The sequence below is a fragment of the Echeneis naucrates genome, chromosome 11 (assembly GCF_900963305.1).
Source record: "Echeneis naucrates chromosome 11, fEcheNa1.1, whole genome shotgun sequence".
NCBI classification, from domain to species: domain Eukaryota; kingdom Metazoa; phylum Chordata; class Actinopteri; order Carangiformes; family Echeneidae; genus Echeneis; species Echeneis naucrates.
This window is the reverse complement of record NC_042521.1, coordinates 15,858,499-15,878,386: the sequence shown is the minus strand read 5'-3', so window position 1 is coordinate 15,878,386 and position 19,888 is coordinate 15,858,499. Positions and strand designations below refer to the sequence as shown.

Here is a 19,888-nt window from a genome sequence, read left to right as displayed (position 1 = left end):
TGCTGCAAGTATTTTTCCTGACTGCGAACAATTGCTACATTTGATTATATCCCCAGAACTCAGTGTTCTCCTCTGAAGCTTGTCCAATCAGCCTACATGTATTGTGTGTTTGCACGGAAATAAATGCATCAACCCAGTGCCCCTACAAGTATGGTATAATTGGGCGAAGGTTTGGAATAATGGCATTTCCCAGTGGAGAGATAGTTTTCTCTCCTGGAAGCCAAGAATTGATAATCTTGCGCTGTAAAATACTTCCAGATTCCTCAATCTCTTGCGGAGCTGCTGTCTAAAACAGAAGAGGCAGCATTCAGGGGCACAACACTCAACTCTTGGTTATCGCACATCTTCTAATCCTTATTGCCCATAGCTGCACTGCCACAAGGCAGCAACATGCAAATAAAGCAATTAATTACATGACACAAACTCTAATTTCGTTGTTGCCGTATCTGCTAATCTTGAGTAGTTTTCTGCTGCAAGGCAGACTCCAAAAGTTTTGCTTGATAATTTGAGAGTTTTCTGGTGTTGCCCTGTCATGAGTGTAAAGCTCACTTGCCTCCGCAGAGTTCTTTGAAAAACGTTGTCATCGGGATTCATCTCCTTAGAAACCATTTTATCATCCCAGCTGCAACACTGATCATTTTGTTTGACCGTGCTGCGGGAGATATTTGCGTATAAACCGCTGCAGGGAAGAAACACACGAGTTCAGTGTGCCACAGTTGAACACTCGCTGCTGGTGAAGAGAAGGTGAAAAAAGAATGTGTGGGAGGAGGTGAGGGACCCACGCTTGGAAAAGAGCCAAAAATCATCCTCTCTTTTTTTTTTGTTGTTGTTGTTGTTGTTGTTGCTGTTATTTTCCCTCTGAAGGTGTAATTACGTGTGCATGTGGAATACATGAGAGTGAGAGTAACACTCCACCTCACCAAATAACGAAGGGCATGCAACCTCGACCGCCCTCCACCATGACAGATCTGTTGAGAAAGAGCGAAGTGAGCAAGCTCTCCCTACAGAGACAAACCAACAAACTGCTAATCCTTTTGCATTGTGAGATGAGATGCTATAGTTGGCCAAGTGACCTTGGCTCTGTGCGAGAAGGATATTGCCAGAGGGCCGTACGCCTCATGCTGGGAGATATTGCTCTCTGGCACATAGACACTGCCACTAAGAACCCAGCATGAATTTCCCTCTTTGTAAATAAAAAATAAATAAATAACATAAAATACGCACTCTTGCAAGAGCCTTTTAATCTCATGTTGCACAATTCATGCAGCACAGAGCGTTTTTTTGATAAATATTTCGATTTTTTTCAATGTTATTTCGCTGGAAATTATCCATCAGTTGTCGAAATAGCTGAAATATATCAGACTTCCTCCACTCTGAGGATGTTCAAAACCCATGTGAGCCAAAATTACAGCCCCAGATTTTCAAATTAATTAATTTACGCTTCATCAACCTGCCAGACAATCTACCAACTTCAGACATGGGAAAACTGGTGGTATTATCGCATTGATTGAGCACCTTTTGCCATTTTTCTGCCGGTTTTCTTAATATATATTCAGCTTTCCTTAGGTTTGGTCACACAAGGCTTCAGTGCGCTGGCTTATTGCAATACCAATACATTGTAGATTTGATATATCCCCCTGCCTTGGGATACACTGGTCCGCATAAGTGACTTGACACAAGAATAAAAAATACTCTCCTGGCTTCTAATCTATGATGTGTAATGGCAAAATAAATAATCATGAAAATGCTGACTGCAGGCTGTTTCAGTGGCAACACACTCCCCAATCCAAAACTGATGGACACAATAAAAAAATAAATGTAATTCAAAGGTACTAATCCTGGAGTTTGAGACCACAAAATCTATCTTCCATTCACTGTTAATTGAACATCTCCAGGCTAGCACGTGAAAGAGAATGGTTAATGTTCATGGTATTGATTGTAAAGGACCAATTCAGACTAACATTGGCAGCACTGCAGTGTGCAAAAATCCAATCTTAGCCCCTTTTCCCTTTTTTAAAAAAAAAAAAAAAAAACTTTTTTTGTAATTACTAGCTGACATTATCCACTACATTAAAATTTCATGACCTGGGGACAAAGGCATGCCACTGAAAAATAAATCAGCCAAAACTGTCAATTGAGGAATGAACTAGCTGAGGTAAATTCTACAAACTTTAGAAAAAGTAACCTTCAAAGCAACTTTGATGGATACACAAAGTTTTTAACTGACAGCTAACTAAATCCCTCCCTAGAAGTGAAATACTCTTATCTTAGCACCTTTAGCAGGGCATTACAAGCCTGTTAATCACTGTTTTTCCCCGAATGTGGGGCTGAGTAAAACACAATTGAATCTTGCAGAAGAGTTTGGAGGGTTGTGTTTCCTTTTCTTTTCTTTTCTTTTTTTTCAACTTCAAAACAAAAAAGCAAAAGTGGGACACCTTGTGATGTCCAGCTGAATAACTGATAGTAACCAGACATGAAATCTTTAGCTCAGGAAAACATCATTTCTCAACCTCAATCTGTTAGGCTTGGGGTCAAAACCTCCTGCTCTGTTGAAGCTCCTGCCTTTTATCAGTGTTTTGGCTAATGTTAGCAGATAAATCTTTTTTACACTCTGTGTAGGGTTACCTTTACCAATACCTGAGTGACAAATTAGCAAGTGAAAGTGAAACTGAGTTGATGTTGTGCTATAATGTTGTTTTTGATCAACAAGCTCTGCTCTGCAATCAGCTTCAACCTTGGGAGCTGAAAAATTTACCTAAGATTAAATAGCTAAAAAGTGCAGTTTGTCTAATGTCCACTCCAAAAGTAATTCGGTCCTCGAAGACAGCCCCTCATTAAAATGTCCAACTGCAGTAATGTTGACATGTTTACAGCTTGGAATAAAGAATTAGGTTGTATGGCTAATTTCCTGTCTGATGATAAGGAGTCAGGTAGCAAAATTGTGGTGAAAACAGAGCAGCCCATTCTGAGTTTCAAGAAAACAACAGATCATTGACTGATGGGGATGCTGTGTCAGTCTTTGAGCACGAGATCATGCGTGAGGCCATCAGATTCTAATTTTGTTTTTTTTGGGGTTTTTTTTGTTATATATAGGAACTGCAGTTCACGGTACAAACCATTCCATATACAGCATTTTGAGCCCGATGCTAAATTTGTTTTAAAAACCACGGCAACGAACGCCACTGTATCCCCACCATCAGCACCACTAATATCATGCCAGAAGTGAGAAATGAGCATATTTTACAGTGCGGCACTCTAAATCCAGCTCTGTTTCTATTACCCTGCTCCCAGTTTAACCATGCTGTCTGCACCTCCTCGCACAGAGTTACACACGCTCCATTCCCACTATCCCTCCCCACTCACACACACACACACACACACACACACTGCCAGCAGCCATCATTTCTCCCTGTATGTTCAGCTGGCCTGTTAAGTTCCAATCCAGCCAAGTGTCCACCCATCTGTTGAGCCTAAGACAGCATGCAAATCTCAACGAGAGAGGAAATGTTCTATCAAATGATGAACTTATCTGCATGCAAACAGTGACTTTCCAGAACCTCTGGGGTGCAGGGCCTGGGGCAAGCTGCAGAAATCCAGGCACATGCATCTCATTGCAATACAAAGTTACGCTGATGTAACGCGGGCTACACTCTTGCCCTTGGTGAAGCAAATCACGCACTTCCTTTCACCTCGCCATATTGCTATTTTAATCTACGCAGTATGTATGCTTTCATGGTAATTGATTCAAATTGAGAACAAGGGTTAGTGCAGTTTGTTCCAGCGTGCATTGAGAAAACATCTTTGATGGCAGGTTTGCTTGCTTTTTCAGCGAACCATATCTCGTTTTTCACCGTCAATCACAAGCTCTGTCAGGACACACGAGGAATGCATCTCTTCTCATCCACACCTGACAACTCTGGGAAACTGGGGAAGAAAACTGCGCTCATAGGCTTTAAAATACAAATGTTGTGAAATATAAACATGGCTTATGTAATTAGCAATAAATCCCTTGTTGGGGATTTGGTGTGAATGTTGCCAATTTTCCTTGAAGCAAACACATTTCATGAACTAAATGCTTTTTCGTGGCCTCGGGGGTTGAAAGTAAGAAGTCTTATGGCCAACAGCGTCAATCTGACCAACATGCCTCTGCAGGCCCGAGGCTATTATGGTTGAGTGAACTTTAGCTTGGGTGAGTTCACCCTGCTTAGACTCAATGCAGCTAAGCTACCAGCCACCTCTCTTATCCTATTAGTCTACTGTACTTATGGAAAGAGGCTGTAGTGATCCTGTACGCACGTTTAGAAGGAAAAACCACAAACAGCCAGTAGACGTTCCACGTGGGGCTGTTGAGGGATGTTACACAAAGCATGAACAATATTCCGTTTTTCCAAACAAAGCTCATAAAAGTACAATAATCTCCAGTTAGTGTTTAATTTGCATGGCAGTAAAAAGGTGTGAAATAGAAGATGGCCCGTTAATGCATTCTTTCTAACTGCATGGGAACTTATTGTTTATTCCTTCAGCAATAAGCTGGAGGCTAACAGCAGGACCTGGTCACGCATGCCAAAGCATCCTGATCTGTGTGTGTGTGTGTGTGTGTGTGTGTGTGAGAGAGAGAGAGAGAGAGAGAGAGAGAGAGAGAGGATGCTGATGGGGCGTAGCAGTTTATGCCCCTCATGGTCAGCGCTCAGGAATTAAAATGCATGTCTCTCATTGCCTTGCAGCCAGTAACGGTATACGCGAGTAAACTGTTCCCCTCCTCCCCCTCCCCCTCTCTTCCTCTTCTCTTTTCGCAAAAAGAAAGGCATGGACCTGCTTCCTTCACGAGGGGAGTAAACCTCCTCCCGGTGTGTTCATATTCAAACAGGCAGCGGGGTGAGGTTGCCAGTTTGGAGCCGGATTTCCACTCCGCTCTCACTCGCTCTCTCTTCGGAGTCGCCGCGGACATAACAGGACTTCACCGGCTGCCCGGGGCTTCACTTCAAGTGAGTACCGACACACAACGACATAGCTTTCTATTTTTTAAAAACAACCCTGTGGCATTAACCTCGTATTCCGGTTACATCTTTTAATCACAGTTAGTTTTTCCTTCTTTAAAACACAACAGGCGCGCGCGCTGTATTAAAGTATGTGAAGTGTGTGACTGCAACTTTCTGCTGCAAAGATATATATAAATGCATATCTACACAATCGTCAGCACCTGAGCCACTAATGCTTTTTGTCGCCTTGATGTTTGGATCACACCTTCCCTGCACTCTGATGCCCTCCGTGCTGATCAGTCATTGTACAAATCATACTCACAGCATCCATTAGGTCTGGATGTGGGCACGTTTTAAGCTGATTTCTCTTCAGTTTTTTTGTTTCATCTGTGGCTGTTTAAAAGGCAGACATCAGCCAGAAAAAAAATAACCAAAAAACAAACCTACAAAACACAACTACTTCCGTCTTGTGAGCTCGTTTTCATTTCTTGGCTGTAAATTCTTGGGCAAAGGGAAGTGGCTCGCAAACTCGCATGTCCTGCTGCAGCTTTCAGACTTCTGAAGGTCCACATAAAGTCCACCATGTTCAGCATGTCGACCGAGCCTGAGCAACTGTTGATTGTACAGCAGACTGGCTGAAGGTGGTGGTGGTGGTGGGTGGGTGGGGTGTTATCTGAGCTGTGCTCCTCACACTAAATGCCTGGTGTCCTGGAAGCAGCCTCATTTGGTAAAACAGCAATTTCTTCTGAGAGAAATCCTTTTAATTTGCTGTAAACATTAATCACTGTGGGTTTCACTGTCGGCTTAGTATCCCAGTGAGTGACTAAACAGCGGGTTTATGGGTTATGAGTTCTGCAGTGATCCCCTGTTGTGTATTTTGTATGAGATGTCACCTCATTTAGTAATGAAGGTGTCTGCAGCGCGCTGGTCAATTTCCCACTGAGACCTCCCCTATGTCGTTATTAATAATGAGCAAGCAGAACACATTAGCTCTGTCAGTCCCACTTCCTGCCTCCAATCAGAGTGGATGATGTGACCTTGGGGGAACGAGCTGCAGTATTTACTCAGAAGGGTGGTAAAGGTGGAGATGGGATGGTTTGGTGGCTTTCATTATTATAGAACTCAATTATATTTGGAGACTGTAGTTGCCACATGTAATTGCGATTCGTTACACTATGCAGCATGGAGGATGCATTTGGAGAGAATAAGGCGTACTTCAGTCTCAGGTTTCTCGTCTGTATATATTTTGTCCTTTAAAAGATCCGCGAGTTTCCTCCAGGTGGAGGTCCTTTGTGGGCTCGCATTAACAATGGAGCACCGAGGCAGCAGTGACTCACTGTGAAACATGGCAACTCTCACCAGCTGCCAGCCAGATGAAGACATGCTGCAAGGAAAAAGTCTGACGAAATCGCATTCGCAGTTGTGCTGTTTGTCTCCACTTCAAAGCGTGCCATGCGCAACACGACCCGTATAGCATTCCACGAGGGCCGCCAACATCTCAAGTTTTTGTGAGTTCTCTCTAGCCATCCCGCTTCCAGTTTTTAAGATCTTTGCACGCGAAGTATTTCCTCTGGTTTTAAGTTCTCTGAGGGCACAAAGGGAGAGGTACAGTGCAGGTTTTGCTGTAATCAGTTTTTCTGCTCCAGCAATCAGACTCCAGGCAGTGGAATCCCCGTGGCTCACCGCAGACCCAATCACACCCTATAAGTAAAGGGCTTTACAAGGAAAGGGGGGTGGGGGGTGGGGTGCAAACAAGGCTTGCAGCAGCAATGGCTGTCCTGTCCCTTGGGTGCTGGTCTGCATGTGTCTGCGGGGGGTCTATAAGTACATTTCACTAAATAGTTAGTGTCTTTAGATCAGGCCTTTCAGGTCGGTCGCACAGTGTCTTCTTCCCTCACAGTATTCCCCTTGGACTTCTTCCTGGCTTTTTGATTTGCCCTCTGCTTCCACTTAACAGTCCTGGCTGTTTTCCAAGAAACACCTCAGCACCATTTTCTCCTTTTTTCTTTTTTTTTCCAAGCTGGAACAGGCTTCTCATACTGTGGGCACACGTGCAGAAATATAAGCCGTTTCCTATAATGTGAGCATTAACGAAACAACATCATACTGTAATCTTGGCCATTTTTCCCCACTTGGGAGGTTATTGTGGATGATTATAGAGTGACAACTTAAACACGACTGCCTCCGCAAAAAAAGAAAGCCATCCTGTGATTGCTGTTGTAATTTTTCTCCAGTACAATCAGGGACGCCGAGACTGCGCATCACTCCTGTAATTAGGCTTGTCAAATGACTGCATGACTTTTATCTTTAACTGGGTGTTTGGTAATGCTTATTGGCATGTTCCTTCGGCGGAACGGAGCAAGTTCACAGCTGGTGCATTTCAAGAGGGATGGATGCATTATGTAAAACCGTTCTGTACTGTGCAGCAGATTTTTTTCTCTCCACACAGCCATACATCTCCTTATCACAATGTCCTTTAGTTTTCTTCTCTTTTTTTGTTCACTTTGATGGACAGAGCCAATGCCCTTGACTGTCATCTTTTCTTTTTTTTTTTGACAAAACAAATTGTTCCCTTGCCATCCGGTTAGTTTTCTGGTGGTGATCAGCTGGTGGAGAGTGTGTGTCATTCTTTCAGTGCCATCATCAATGTAAAGCATCATGTGTACCCTCTATTGTCCTTACAGTCATGTTGACAGGCCCGAGGCAACTACGACCTTGTCAGGGAAACTGCCTTTAAATCTTCATTAGAGTAGACTCAGCGATATAAAAGGCTGCCACTTCCTGCATGTTTATTTGAGTTTTAGTAGATAATAGTCTGCAGCGGGGTATTATTTAGCAGCTGAAAGGAAAAAAATTGATTGTCAGTAGGCTTGACATGCATCCTTCCTTTGGGTTTATTTGAATGAAACGCTAATTGTTATGCCTCAGAGGTCCATTGTTAATTAGAAATGATCTCAGGCAGCTCTCACATGGTCAGTGCTCTAATTGGCAGTCAAAGCTGTGTACCACCTGGCCTAGCCTTTAACTCACCAGGTGCTCCAGCAAATACCGCCGGCCTTGGCATTATGTGGATATGGCCTCTTAAAAAGCAGAGTGAAAGGGACAGAAAGGGAGGCAGAGACGGGCAGACAGCAAAGGGGAAGAAATCTTACTGAAGTGTCTGTGAAAGGCTGGCCAACTTTACTCAAATGGTGCTGTGGCAAAAAAAAGAAAAGAAAAGAAAAACAGCAATAAAAGGTTTTTTTTTTTTTTATGTCGTGTAGCAAAGCATCCCTTTTGAATCCGGCGTATGAAAAAAAGGGCTTCTGAGATATTAGTGTGCTGTTTTGATATGCACGTTGTCATATCACACCTCTTTTCTTTCTAAATTTCAAGTGGTGAGGCAGGGATGTGATGTAGCAGCACATCCACCCTCTGGAGAGCCTATGCAGGTTTGTTTGTGTGGGAAAAAAAGTTTGGCCAATGAATAACAGTAACAATAACTGGAATTGGAAAGGTGTTTTCAGCATCTGCATAAACAAGGTAAATTAGGGATGGAGGGATAATCACATCATGCTTTTTATTTGACAGCCATGACAAGGATGAATGTTTGAATGGATTCAAGCAAAGATTCCCACGAAAACTGAGTTCATGTTAAGTCTTTTATTCAGCGAAGTTATAACGCTGAGCTGGAAACACAAAAAGCAGTGATTTAATCAGGAGACAATGTAGCTGCTTTTTACAATGAATTGGAAGCTTATACCAGAACTTCACATGGTATTCAGAATAGGGTGAGATTCTTCTTCGTGTAAACAATTAATAGTGGTATTGTGCCTCCATTGTGAAAGACAATTCGCCTATGACTCTCACACTTCTTGACCACGACCGTGCGAATCATAATGTTTTGTCCCACACAAACAAACCACAGATAAATTGTGCCTTGTTTCTCTGTGCTCGTGAGGACAAAGGCGCTTTGTCTATTCACGCCACAAAGTCAATATGTGTGTTTTGTCCCACTGCTCCTGCATTTAAAGTTCACACAAAATCCCAAATGTGCCATCCCATTGTTCTTTAATCACAATGGGAATTTGAAAAGTAAAGGCAAAATTAAGACAATGCAGTCCATCGTGATGGGTAGAGCTGAGAGTAGAGTTTTAAAAATACTTTGTAACTGTGTTGTGTTTGCAGCCTAAGGCGGAATATGTTAACATTGTAGAAGCAGAGGATGATCTGAATCTGTGTTGTCATCATTTATCTCTCCAGGAACTGGTGTGTGTAGGCCTCGAGCTATGGCAGCACATGTTTTCTGACTTCGGTCTATATGCTATGTATGCAGGAGCATATACATACGCAGCACATAGCCCACAGGTTGAAGTTAAATGAAAGAAATCCAAACCAAATTATGTTAGTAACGTCATGTTCCACTTCGAGGCTCGAGAACATAATTAGTGCTCCTGGTCATAAATTCATATTAAACTTAACTGGGAAGATGAACAGCACGTACTTTTCCTCATTTGGCGTTTTGCAGATAGTGGTGGGGAACACTGTCGACCACATCACCAGTCTCCCATTGTTAACTACTCAGGAGATGCCTAGAAACCTTCTGGAGACTTTCTGCAGGACTACTAAAACCCTCAAGACTCCATTAAGCTTCATAAAAGACCTCTACAACCTTCTCTTTGTGTGATAAATAACACAAAACTACATGGAGATTGTTCTCAGCAACTATTACAACCCCCAAAGTGACCCAGTGTTCATGACATACAACCTCCTCGGTGACAAGGAACCTTCTCGATGATCTGAGTGAAATTCAGTGAATCCGAAGAATCTTCTCAGTGACTATCGAAACCTCCTCAAGGTCCACCAGAACCTTCCTAACTTCCAAAAACCATCCACTGAGCCGCATCAGTGACCACTGATGACAAGGAAACAACACACAGAGCAATCCAGAGGACCCCCCGGGAACCTTCATATGAACCACTATGACTAAACGTCGGCAATAACCACTGGATCCTTCAGAATTATGTACTGACGCGGTGAGCGAAATCAAAGCAAAACCCAACATCAAGCGCATGCAAAGTAAATGACCCAGGAGAAAACAAGCATTTCCACAGATGCAGCATGTGCTCCATCAGCAAGTCAGAGAAAGCAACAATAACGAGTCTAAAGTAAGTTGGAGATGACAATTAAAAAAATATATATAGATATATATAGTGCTAAACTGTGCAAAATTATATATAGTGCAAAACTGACAAATCATAATCACAGGCCAATTGCTGCTGTAATTACTGACAGCAGAATCGTTACTTCCCCTAATGCTCCACTGCTACCACCGTTAATAACAATTCATTAATTAAACATATGATGGAAAACAGCGGCTCTCGTCTGTGAAAAGGACTTCTCCTTGACTGGACCCACAGAGTTACTGAGTGAGGCTTAATTTTGCTCTGGAGGTCATCTCAATAATAATGAGCAGGGAGAATGTAAATACTCCTCTTTGCTTAACTGCTGGAGCAGTTAGAATACCTGACAAGCCAAATTTGAGATTTAGCCTGATAATGAGCTGCTTATTTTCATATCATCAGGACTGCTGGAGTGAAAATTAGGCTTTCGTCTTTCGCGTTATTTATATATTTGTTGAGTGCTTTGGGCTATTGGGGGTTGTGCACTGTGCATTCTCCTGTGCTATATTTTAGACCCATATTTTCTTCAACCACTTACTTGCATTGAGATAAGGGGACATTAAAAAAAATGTGGTTCCTGCTCAAATGTGCAGCACAATTTGCCAAAACCAATAAAAGGAGAAATGATCAGTAAAATACAAATAAACATTTTGGGGTTTAAAGAAGTAATTGTTGGGACAAATCTTTTGGATGAGGTACACCTGGCAGCTCTGCTTGCAACTTTCTGACATGTCGGTGTCACAACTGGTACCTTGCCTGAGTGGTACCAGGCAAGGCATGACGCAGCTCAAGATGGTCAACTGGGGTGCAGGGAGAGTAGCTCTGCTATTCTTTATTGAGAAAAGGCTTCTGCCATCCACCCATCTTCTATCTCTTATCCATTTCTGGGTCACGGAGGCTGCTGGAGCCAATCCCAGCTCACTCTGGGTGAGGGCGGGGTCACCCTGGACAGGTCACCAGTCCATCACAGGGCCAACACACAGAGACAGACAGAGACCAACAACCACTCACACTCACACTCAGAAATACAGACAATTTAGAGTCACCAGTTAACCCAAACATGATGTCTTTGGATGGTGGGAGGAAACTGGAGCACCCGTGGGAAACCCACACAGACACAGGGAGAACATGAAAACGCCACACAGAAAGGCCCCAGGCCGGGAACCGAACCTCTGAACTTGTTGCGGGGTAACAGCTAACCACTATGCCGCCATGCTGCCCTTATCACTGTTATTTCATCAGCATATTTGTAAATCCAGTTTATGTTATTCAATACATTGCTTTTGAAGCTGTGTTTATCTCTGTTAGAAAGTTTGTTTTGCTGGACGGCCCAGCAGCACGGTTTGTGTATTTTCAGTTGACGGTCTGTGTCACAGGGTCGATCAGCAGCTCAGTCAGGAAAAGGAGAAACAGATGTGTGTCATCAGTTCCTGTTGATAGCGAGACAGGGGATGTGGGCAGTGTGGTAGGATGAGTGGAGCTCTTCAGCAGTGGTGTAAAAATTTGAATAATTTATGCAAATTCTAAAGTGTAAATTGTCAGCAGAAGTCATTATGTAGAGGCTGTGTGGGGTTTGCTTGGACAGGCATGTGCAGGTTTAGCTTAACTGAGCTGATGGTATGCTCCAGTTTGGTGAGAAAGCGAAGATAAGATGCCAGTCTGCAGTCAACAGGCAGAGCAGGAGGCCGCCAACTGTGAGGTCACAGATTTTATTTTGCTGTCATTATGGCTGGAGTGATTATTATTTCGCTTTCCCTGGGGATGATTATTTTCTGCTTGGCAAGGCTTTAGTTCATAAAGTAACACTTTTGAGCACCTTCTCTGCCCTGTTGACTTTTGGAGCGTCCCTTTTTTCCCCAAACACCATCATCCACAAATTCTGGGTGGCAGCATTATCGCAAACCTTATCCAGGTTGGTCTTTTTTTTTTTTTTTTTCTATTAAATGTTATGCTTAACTAAGTACATTTATAGATTTATAAACATTTTTAGACACTGAGGAGTAACAGAAAAAAAGAGTGACATTGCTACATATCCGCAAAAAGAGGCTATGTTGTTATCATCAATTTCTAGTAAGGTTTATATGTGGATTTTATATTCAGTTTTTATTTGTGTGTGTGTGTGTCGGGGGGGCACTGTTGACAGCGGATGAGACTGAAACTAAAGCAGTGAAGTTCTGAGCTGGAAAACCATAACAACGAGCTGAAAGATGCTAAAGCGATGTGCAGAGCTGAGGCGAAATGCACTTGGGAGATCATTCTTCGTTCATTCTCCACCGTCACTGACCCCTTTTATAAATGAGTCATGTGATGCATTGTTAATATGAAAATATTGATTATAGCTGCTTTAGTGCAAAGGCATTAGATTGATATTGATTCTCTGAGTACCCAAAATGCTGAACTGTTCCAGAAAGCTGTACATCAACATACAACTTGTTTAATGCATTCAAATTGAGGCGGTAGCTTATAGATCATTCCTTGTAATGCAGGGAATTAACCATCGCTCTGATAACCGAGCAACTTTTATTGACTGAACCCCGCTTGTGTCCGTAGTCTGATTGGATACTCTACTTAAACTCTGGCAGACATTCCTTGACAGCCACTAGAATGGATGTAAGTTTTCATGAGAGCAAAAATGCATGCTAGTTGGCTCCAATAACGGTCATGAATAATTACTGTCTTCAGTAATTCTGTAATCAGTATTGGAAGTGCATCTGGCTGGCTTCTGTGTGGATATGACCATGGATATCAGAAGTCTACAGACTCTGTTTAATTTTCTACTTTTTATTGCCTTGAAGGCTGAAATGAAAACCTATTAAGGCAATTTTGATTTTTCCATTTTCATTTGGATATAGTGACATAATGAGAAAAAGGTAAAAATGAGAAGCCAGCTAATTTCTGGTGATGCATTAAAAATTGAAAATGAAAACTCTTTGGCTGTACAATGACGAAGGCCCTGTCCTTCCAGTTTGGATAGCACCCATGACTTCGCTGGCTGAATCGAGGACTGGAAGAAATTTGTCTCTTGTCTATGCACACTCCTCGTTGGGGTAAAAATCCTCCTGTGCTTGATTTTTTTTCTGTTTTCTTTGGTTCGCTCTCAAGTGGAAAGATGGAGTTCGTCTTTGACTTGAGCATTGTGTTTTTGTTCCTGAGGGCAGCAGATTTTTCCTCCAAAAGTATCACGGTAGTTTGAAGCATTAATCTTCCCCACCCTGCCCAGCCTTGTAGAATGATGCAGCAGCAGTGCACTTTAAGACGTACACCACTGTCAGTTTGGCTACAGTTATGGATTGGTTACCAGTGAGGGAAGTGTGCTTATGTTCCAGTGCTTGATTTTTTTTTTATTGTTTTTATTTTTGTATAGCTAATGCATGCAATCGTTTGCTTGCTCACCCAGCCGCTTTTCCATCACCATGTCCTCAGGGTCCTTGGAGGCACTGAAATGTCCAGAGATGACACATTGCTGGAGGGACATCTACTCAGCTTCTCTTTGCGACGCTGCTGAATTGTGTAGCGCTACTGGCATCTGTGCAATTGTGTGTCCTCGTTTGCTGTTATTATTATTATTATTTTATTTATTTTTTTTATTGTGTTCAAACGAGACAGCATCAAGCGAGCAGAAACTTTGTGGAATGATACAAGCCTCACAAATGAATGATTAATTGAACTGACATTCATTGTGCAATTTCCAAATGACAAAAGCCACAACTTTAATTGGTGGTTCATAATTAACATGATAACAATGTCTTAGCAAACTGTGTTGAGTCAAAACACTTTTTTGTGCACATCAGTCTGTGAAAGGTGCTGGTGAGCAGTTTTTAGCCGAGTCCCATCATAAACACTTCATATCTTTTCAAACTTATCTCCCTTGAATTTAAGTGGAGACCCGTCCCCCCTGCCCTTTCACTCTGGAGCTAATATTAACATCGAAGAAGCCACTTTGCAGAGCTGTCAACAGAGTTATTAGCTAGCATCAAAAGATTTTCAGATGGGACAGCAGCATTAATAAAAATGCTTCCCAACAATGCAGTCTTCGATAAACAGAGCACCACGATGTAACTTCAGCAGAGGGATTTTTCTGAATTAGTGTAAGCAATTCATTATTGTCATATTTTAAGAAAGTTACCCTATCCACAAAACTAAACCAAAATAAGTAAGACTTAAAAAAAAAAAAAATGGAGATAAAAGACCCTCACTGGGACCTGAGGCACAGTTAATACAGACCTATCAAACGGCTAAGGGTGATGGATTGGATGTTGGTCAAATATACAGCAGACAGCATGAAGTGGTGAAAAATATAGAAACAGGCTTTTCACTGCTTCAGCTGCTGGGAGCCACATATTCCTTTCTCACCTCTTCAGCCCCGTTTGCAAAAGTTCTGGGTTACTTCAAATAAAATGTTTGAACCAATTGTCTGATGGTCAGAGTATGTGCTGCAATCATTTTCAAAATAACCTGAAAGTTTCTGATATTTGGGGACCTTGACTTGCCCTTTTTTTATTTTCTCCAGAATTTTTCATGGAAACATAAAAGTCAAATTATTCCTGGTACAAATAGCATTTTGCTTGTAGGCCACACATATGAACCTGAAATTCACCTGATAAATAGTAGAGGACATCAGACAATAAAATGTAATGGAATTTAATGTGGTCCAACGTATTAACAGTATATTGTTTTTCATTGCTGAACATGTTTTGGGGCCTTTTTTTAGGTGAAGGGCAACTGTTTCTTTCCCATTAAACCTTTCGGGGAAAACAGAAAATGTAAAACTTGTTTTGACCCTGCCACAACTTTCTCACATCATTTGGAGGCACGAACTGCATTAGGAGGAACTGCATGTTAGGTTTTTAGGAGGAAATGGTGTCTGTCTTGCCACCTGACCACACAGCACAGAAACCTTGCAAACATGCAAATGAGCTCTTCTATCCTCAGAATGGGAAGATTCCAGCACACAGTATGCGCTGCTGTTAATATTGCTTTTGGCCTCTTTTCTTTCCTGATTAGCTTCTCGCTGTTCAGTCATTATCTCAGAATAACCTCCTCATCTTGGCCAGACACATGTGATTGCAGTTTCCATTGTGTTTCAGGCTATACTGACAGACTTCGAAATTCCCCTTTATTAGTCTTACCCTCTTGAGTCAGTAGTGTTGTAATTGAATTTAGCACCAATGGTAATGTTTAATATTACGGCCAGCAAACTATTGTGTAGTTTTGGATTATTCAATTAAGGAATGAAGACTTTGCTTTCTGGGCTTGAAATAACTTATTGAAGACATGAGGTCTGATGGTGATACTGAGGAAGTACAGTGAACTATCAAACACTGAGTTGAATCTTTATCAACCTCAGGTCTTGGAGAGAACCAGGCCTGTTCAAAACAGGTAATCCCACCTCCGTTTCATGTTTATTACCCAGCCGTTATGAATAATTAGCATGGCGATGAAAGAAAGCCAACCAAAAACCTTGCCAGAGGAATTACATCTTAATCAAAATCAGATATGGAAGAATACTATTGCACGTTTCCTCCATAATATTATGTAGTCTCTGTCTGTGTTTGCAGTGTAATTTTTTGTCCTTTTTAAAAAGATACATTATCAGCTTATTCCCGATCCTCTTGACTTCTTATCCTTTGTGCTTTGTTAGCCTTCGATAAAAAACAAAACAAAACTGTAATGCGTTGGTTTTCATCCAAAGAATTACAAAATAACAAAATATGATTGTGGTTGTTGTGAAAGATTGTGCAACACAAGTCATGACTATTCTAGAAGAGGTCATTTTTGCATGTGATGCTCTCTGAAAAAAAAAGCAGATTTTTTTGGTGGGGACTGTGCCGATGCATGTCCCCTTTCATCTCTACAACATGATTTATTGGCCGCAGCGTTTCTGTTATGCCACGATGTTAAATTCATGGTCTGTTGTGACACATTTCACCTTCGTCAAAAGAACTGCAGGTCCTGTGATTTAGAAACCATCCTGGATAAAACAGAAAAGCCCATTGGTTGGTGCGCTCTGTTTAAGGCAGTGAGGTTTTGTTGATCGTTACCTGTGTGGTTGTTGGCTTAATTTCAGTATTCAAATTCATTTTTCATTTTGAGGGATCATTTTAAATATACATACATGCAGACAATTATTTAAATTTAGTTAATCTGTTAATACGGGTAGTACAAATACAGTTTGAGGCAAAAGCCTCAAACTGTATTTGTGAGGGAATAGATGAATTTGCAGCTGGTGGAGTTTCTGCACCTTCGATTCACTTTTGAGCTGGACTAAACCACTGAGCTTCACAGCGTGTCAGATTTCATCTAATTTCTTCGAAATGGAAGCACAAACTAACGCCTGTGTGGCTTTCAAACTGTGTAGTTTTCATTTTCATTGATCAAACAGCCGAATTCGTGTGTGAAGCCCATGTCACAGATGTTACTATCAAAGGCGTGCTGTGGAGAAGAACGCAGAGTGACGGAAATGAAACAGACAGACCTTCACCTCCAGTTAATCAAATGACCCCAGTCCCTGGGGAAAAAAAAAAGTCGCTTTAGTCTTGGATTTAGTAAATAATAAATCATATATCATTTTTCATCATCCAAGTAAACACACAGGCTCTTTGTGTGATTAGTCCCAGTCATCTCATAGGGGCTAATAATCAGCTTAAAGGATAATACCGCCATTATTGAGTTTTGCCTTATCTCCGGTGGCTAGTGATCTTCTGTGTAACGATTTCACACTATCTACCAATTTGAATTAACTTATTTTACTTTTTCTTTTGCCCCCCGAGTCCATCAAAAGGCTCTGATTTAACAGTTTGTAGTTATCTACCAGTGAATGTGAAAAAGGAAAATCAACAGTCACTCAGGCTTTTCTTGAACACGTAACTCCGATATTCTCACTGCCCCCCCATGGAAGATGTTTTCCTGTTCAGACTTGGCCTGGGGGTGAGTTTCTGTTTCATTATAGTATTTTGCTGTATAAATCACTCAGTCTTAAAGTCACTGCAGATAAGAAGGATCTAGTGTACTTCTGCTTATCTGCCTGTACTATCAGGTCTTCCTTTAAGTCTCAACAGCCACCCCGTAATCATTTCATCACTATAGCAAATATACTAACGCTAAATTCAAAATGAGGCTGTGTCTGTCAAACAAAGCATTTGTCATTTTTTAAATTTCCTTCATTCTTTAGAGGTTCATGAAAGCAGTAAAGTGGGGAAGCCGTCGCAGCTCATGCATGAAATCAATACAGCTACTGAGCTCGCATGTCAACACATCCATCTCCCTGACAACTCCCCAAACACCTATTGCTTATCAATACCAAAAGAAAGTTAGGTGAGTGAGTCTTTTTTTTTTTTTTTTTTTAACAAACTGATGTTTATTTAACTTGTGTGAGGACTTCTTGTTGAAGTGTCAATTGGAAATCTATATCACAGAGGCTGTGGTGACGGGATAGAGACCGTGTGGGTTTGGTGTAGAAGAGTTAGACCTCTTTTAACCATCAGATCATCTAAGTCCTTGCGTAGGTCGCTTTTAGTTTGCATTGTATTAGTCACCTGAACTATTTTTGCATGTAGAGATATAACATAACAGCTGATTTGTTGCCTGAATGATCAACTAGCTGGATGTTAGACAATCAGATGAGTTTCTGGCACATTACAGACCTTCCTGTTCCACAGCTGTGTTTCCCAAATGACCACCATCAGGAGATCTGCTATAAGCTCAGCCCACTATCCCACTGAATCGTGTCCATTCTGGGCACTTTCTCACTTTCTCACTTCATGATTGACGCCCAATAGAAACACTCATTGCCAATACAGGAAATAGCTGGTCCTTTATGTAGTGTATGAAAAGAAAGAGTGAGAAGAGTTTTTTTTTTTTCTCAGTAAGTGTAGATATGCTTTTTTTAAGCAGCCCTTTTATTTGACCAATTCTTATTATACCATAACTATTATTAATGTTCCATACCCAGGCTCTTTTCATAAAATTGTACTGCATGAAGTGCATATTGGTTAAAGCAACATTTTCAAAAACATTGGGCATCTGCAGTATTTATAGATTTTTCATTTTTTATTTATTTTCTTTATTTGTTGTAGGGATTTTTGTTTGTTTTTTAGTAGCTCAAATGGCACAATAAAATATACAGTGAGCCTGTTTAAGTATTGTGCATTGAACAACCTTTACTGTCTATATTTGTCCACAATTTCTCTCCCTATTGGGTGTTTTGTTGTTGTTTTTGCTTTTGAAATTGCCTTGAAAAGACAGAATCCAACACCGCACCAAGGATGATAATCCTTCTTTCAGCTACTATATATAAAATCAAACTTTCTCAGGATACAAGTTCAATAAAATCACATCGTGTGCCAAGTTGATGATTTGTTTCGTTAGCAACCTTGTCCATAAAAAAATAAATAAATAAAATATTATAGCACGATTAAAACAAATACATAAAGTGTTGCTGCTAATCAGGCTAATCAACACAGGGAGGTCGGATGTTGAAGAGGCAAGAGCATGAGACATTAATCAAGACTCAGTCTCTGCATCTTTGATTTCAGAAAGAGCTCAGAGTGGAGAAACTGATGCAAATTGATAAAGAACGAAAACGAAAAATGAAAACAACACCACACACGAGGCACGAGGCGCAACTGCTAAAACTTGATCGAAGCCTGTCAAAGGTTCTTGTTGCCTGTGACTGTTTATTGATCACCGGTATGCGATGTGCATGGCTGCACATGGCTGGAATGCAGAAAATAAAGCTATGCTTCTTATAGGCAGTGTAAGAATGTGCGATAACCACATATATATATATATTAACCCTGTGTTTCTTTGTCAAACACACTTTCACCCTTTTCCATATCATTTCATTAATTATCCAATCACAGTATGCATTAGGGTGGTTAATATTTATGAGGCACAGGATCTCTGAAAGACACAGAAGCTATAAATTTTAACTGAGACTGTCGCAGAGAGGCTGCATGGGTATGAAAAAACTGTAAATAAACTGTGGACTATATGCTTAAAGAGTATTTCCAACGCCTTGTGGATCTGCATTAAAAGTTAATGTGAGTGGAGAGGAAAGCAGAAAGACAAACTATTCTTCAAACGCCTGCAGAGCAGCCTCAGAGGGTTCCTGTTGGAACCTTCACAGCCTCCAAAAAGACCTTTGAAGTGCCCTGAAGGCACCCTCCTTATTTACAGTAAGGGATGCGATCACTCGGGGCATATGAGAACCGGGAAGGTTCAGCATGCCAAACAAGGATTGCTGACACGGCCTGCACCTCGAGCACCTGCACCTATTTTTTTGCTGTAAGAACTCCCCAGAAATTCCTCCTTTTCAGCTCAAAGGCAGATTATGTAAGATTTATGTAAAAGAGCCCCCCCTGCAGACACAGCACACAGTGACGAATCAAAGCGACGACGCCCACCCACTCTGGGCTCCACATTAATCTAGAGCATGCAGGGGGCAAAATAAATACAATCCCAAACACAAGATTGTCTCCACAACCAATTGCTCTCCAAAACGAAAAAAGACACAAATTGATATGAAATCACAGTATGACGTTATTATCAGACTGCCATTTGTTAGAAGGCATACCTCAGCCTTGGATGTCTTATAGCGTACATATCACCTCATTCGATGTCAGCATGTTATAATTACAATAGAGCAAATGGCCCACCATGTCAATGCGTGTCACCCAAAGAGCGCTAGCAAGTTCATTTTTAGCCTTATTAGCAGTGTGGGTCTAAAGAGGTGGAAATAATGTTTTA

At 41.4% G+C, this 19,888-nt stretch overlaps 1 protein-coding gene across 4 annotated transcripts in view; it reads left to right on the top strand.

Annotated features, from left to right (window-relative positions):
- Positions 1-4,831: 4,831 nt before the first annotated feature.
- The window catches only part of LOC115051269 (CMP-N-acetylneuraminate-beta-galactosamide-alpha-2,3-sialyltransferase 1-like), a 59,399-nt gene continuing 44,342 nt past the window's right edge, over positions 4,832-19,888 (top strand). For 2 of the 4 annotated variants that reach the window (XM_029514605.1, XM_029514604.1), the window contains exon 1: positions 4,832-4,985. The gene's annotated coding sequence lies outside the window, so the exon portion shown is untranslated. Of the gene's footprint in view, positions 4,986-9,999; positions 10,127-11,784; positions 12,054-19,888 lie in introns of those variants that run through there. The other 2 variants (XM_029514606.1, XM_029514607.1) reach the window with 2 other exon arrangements.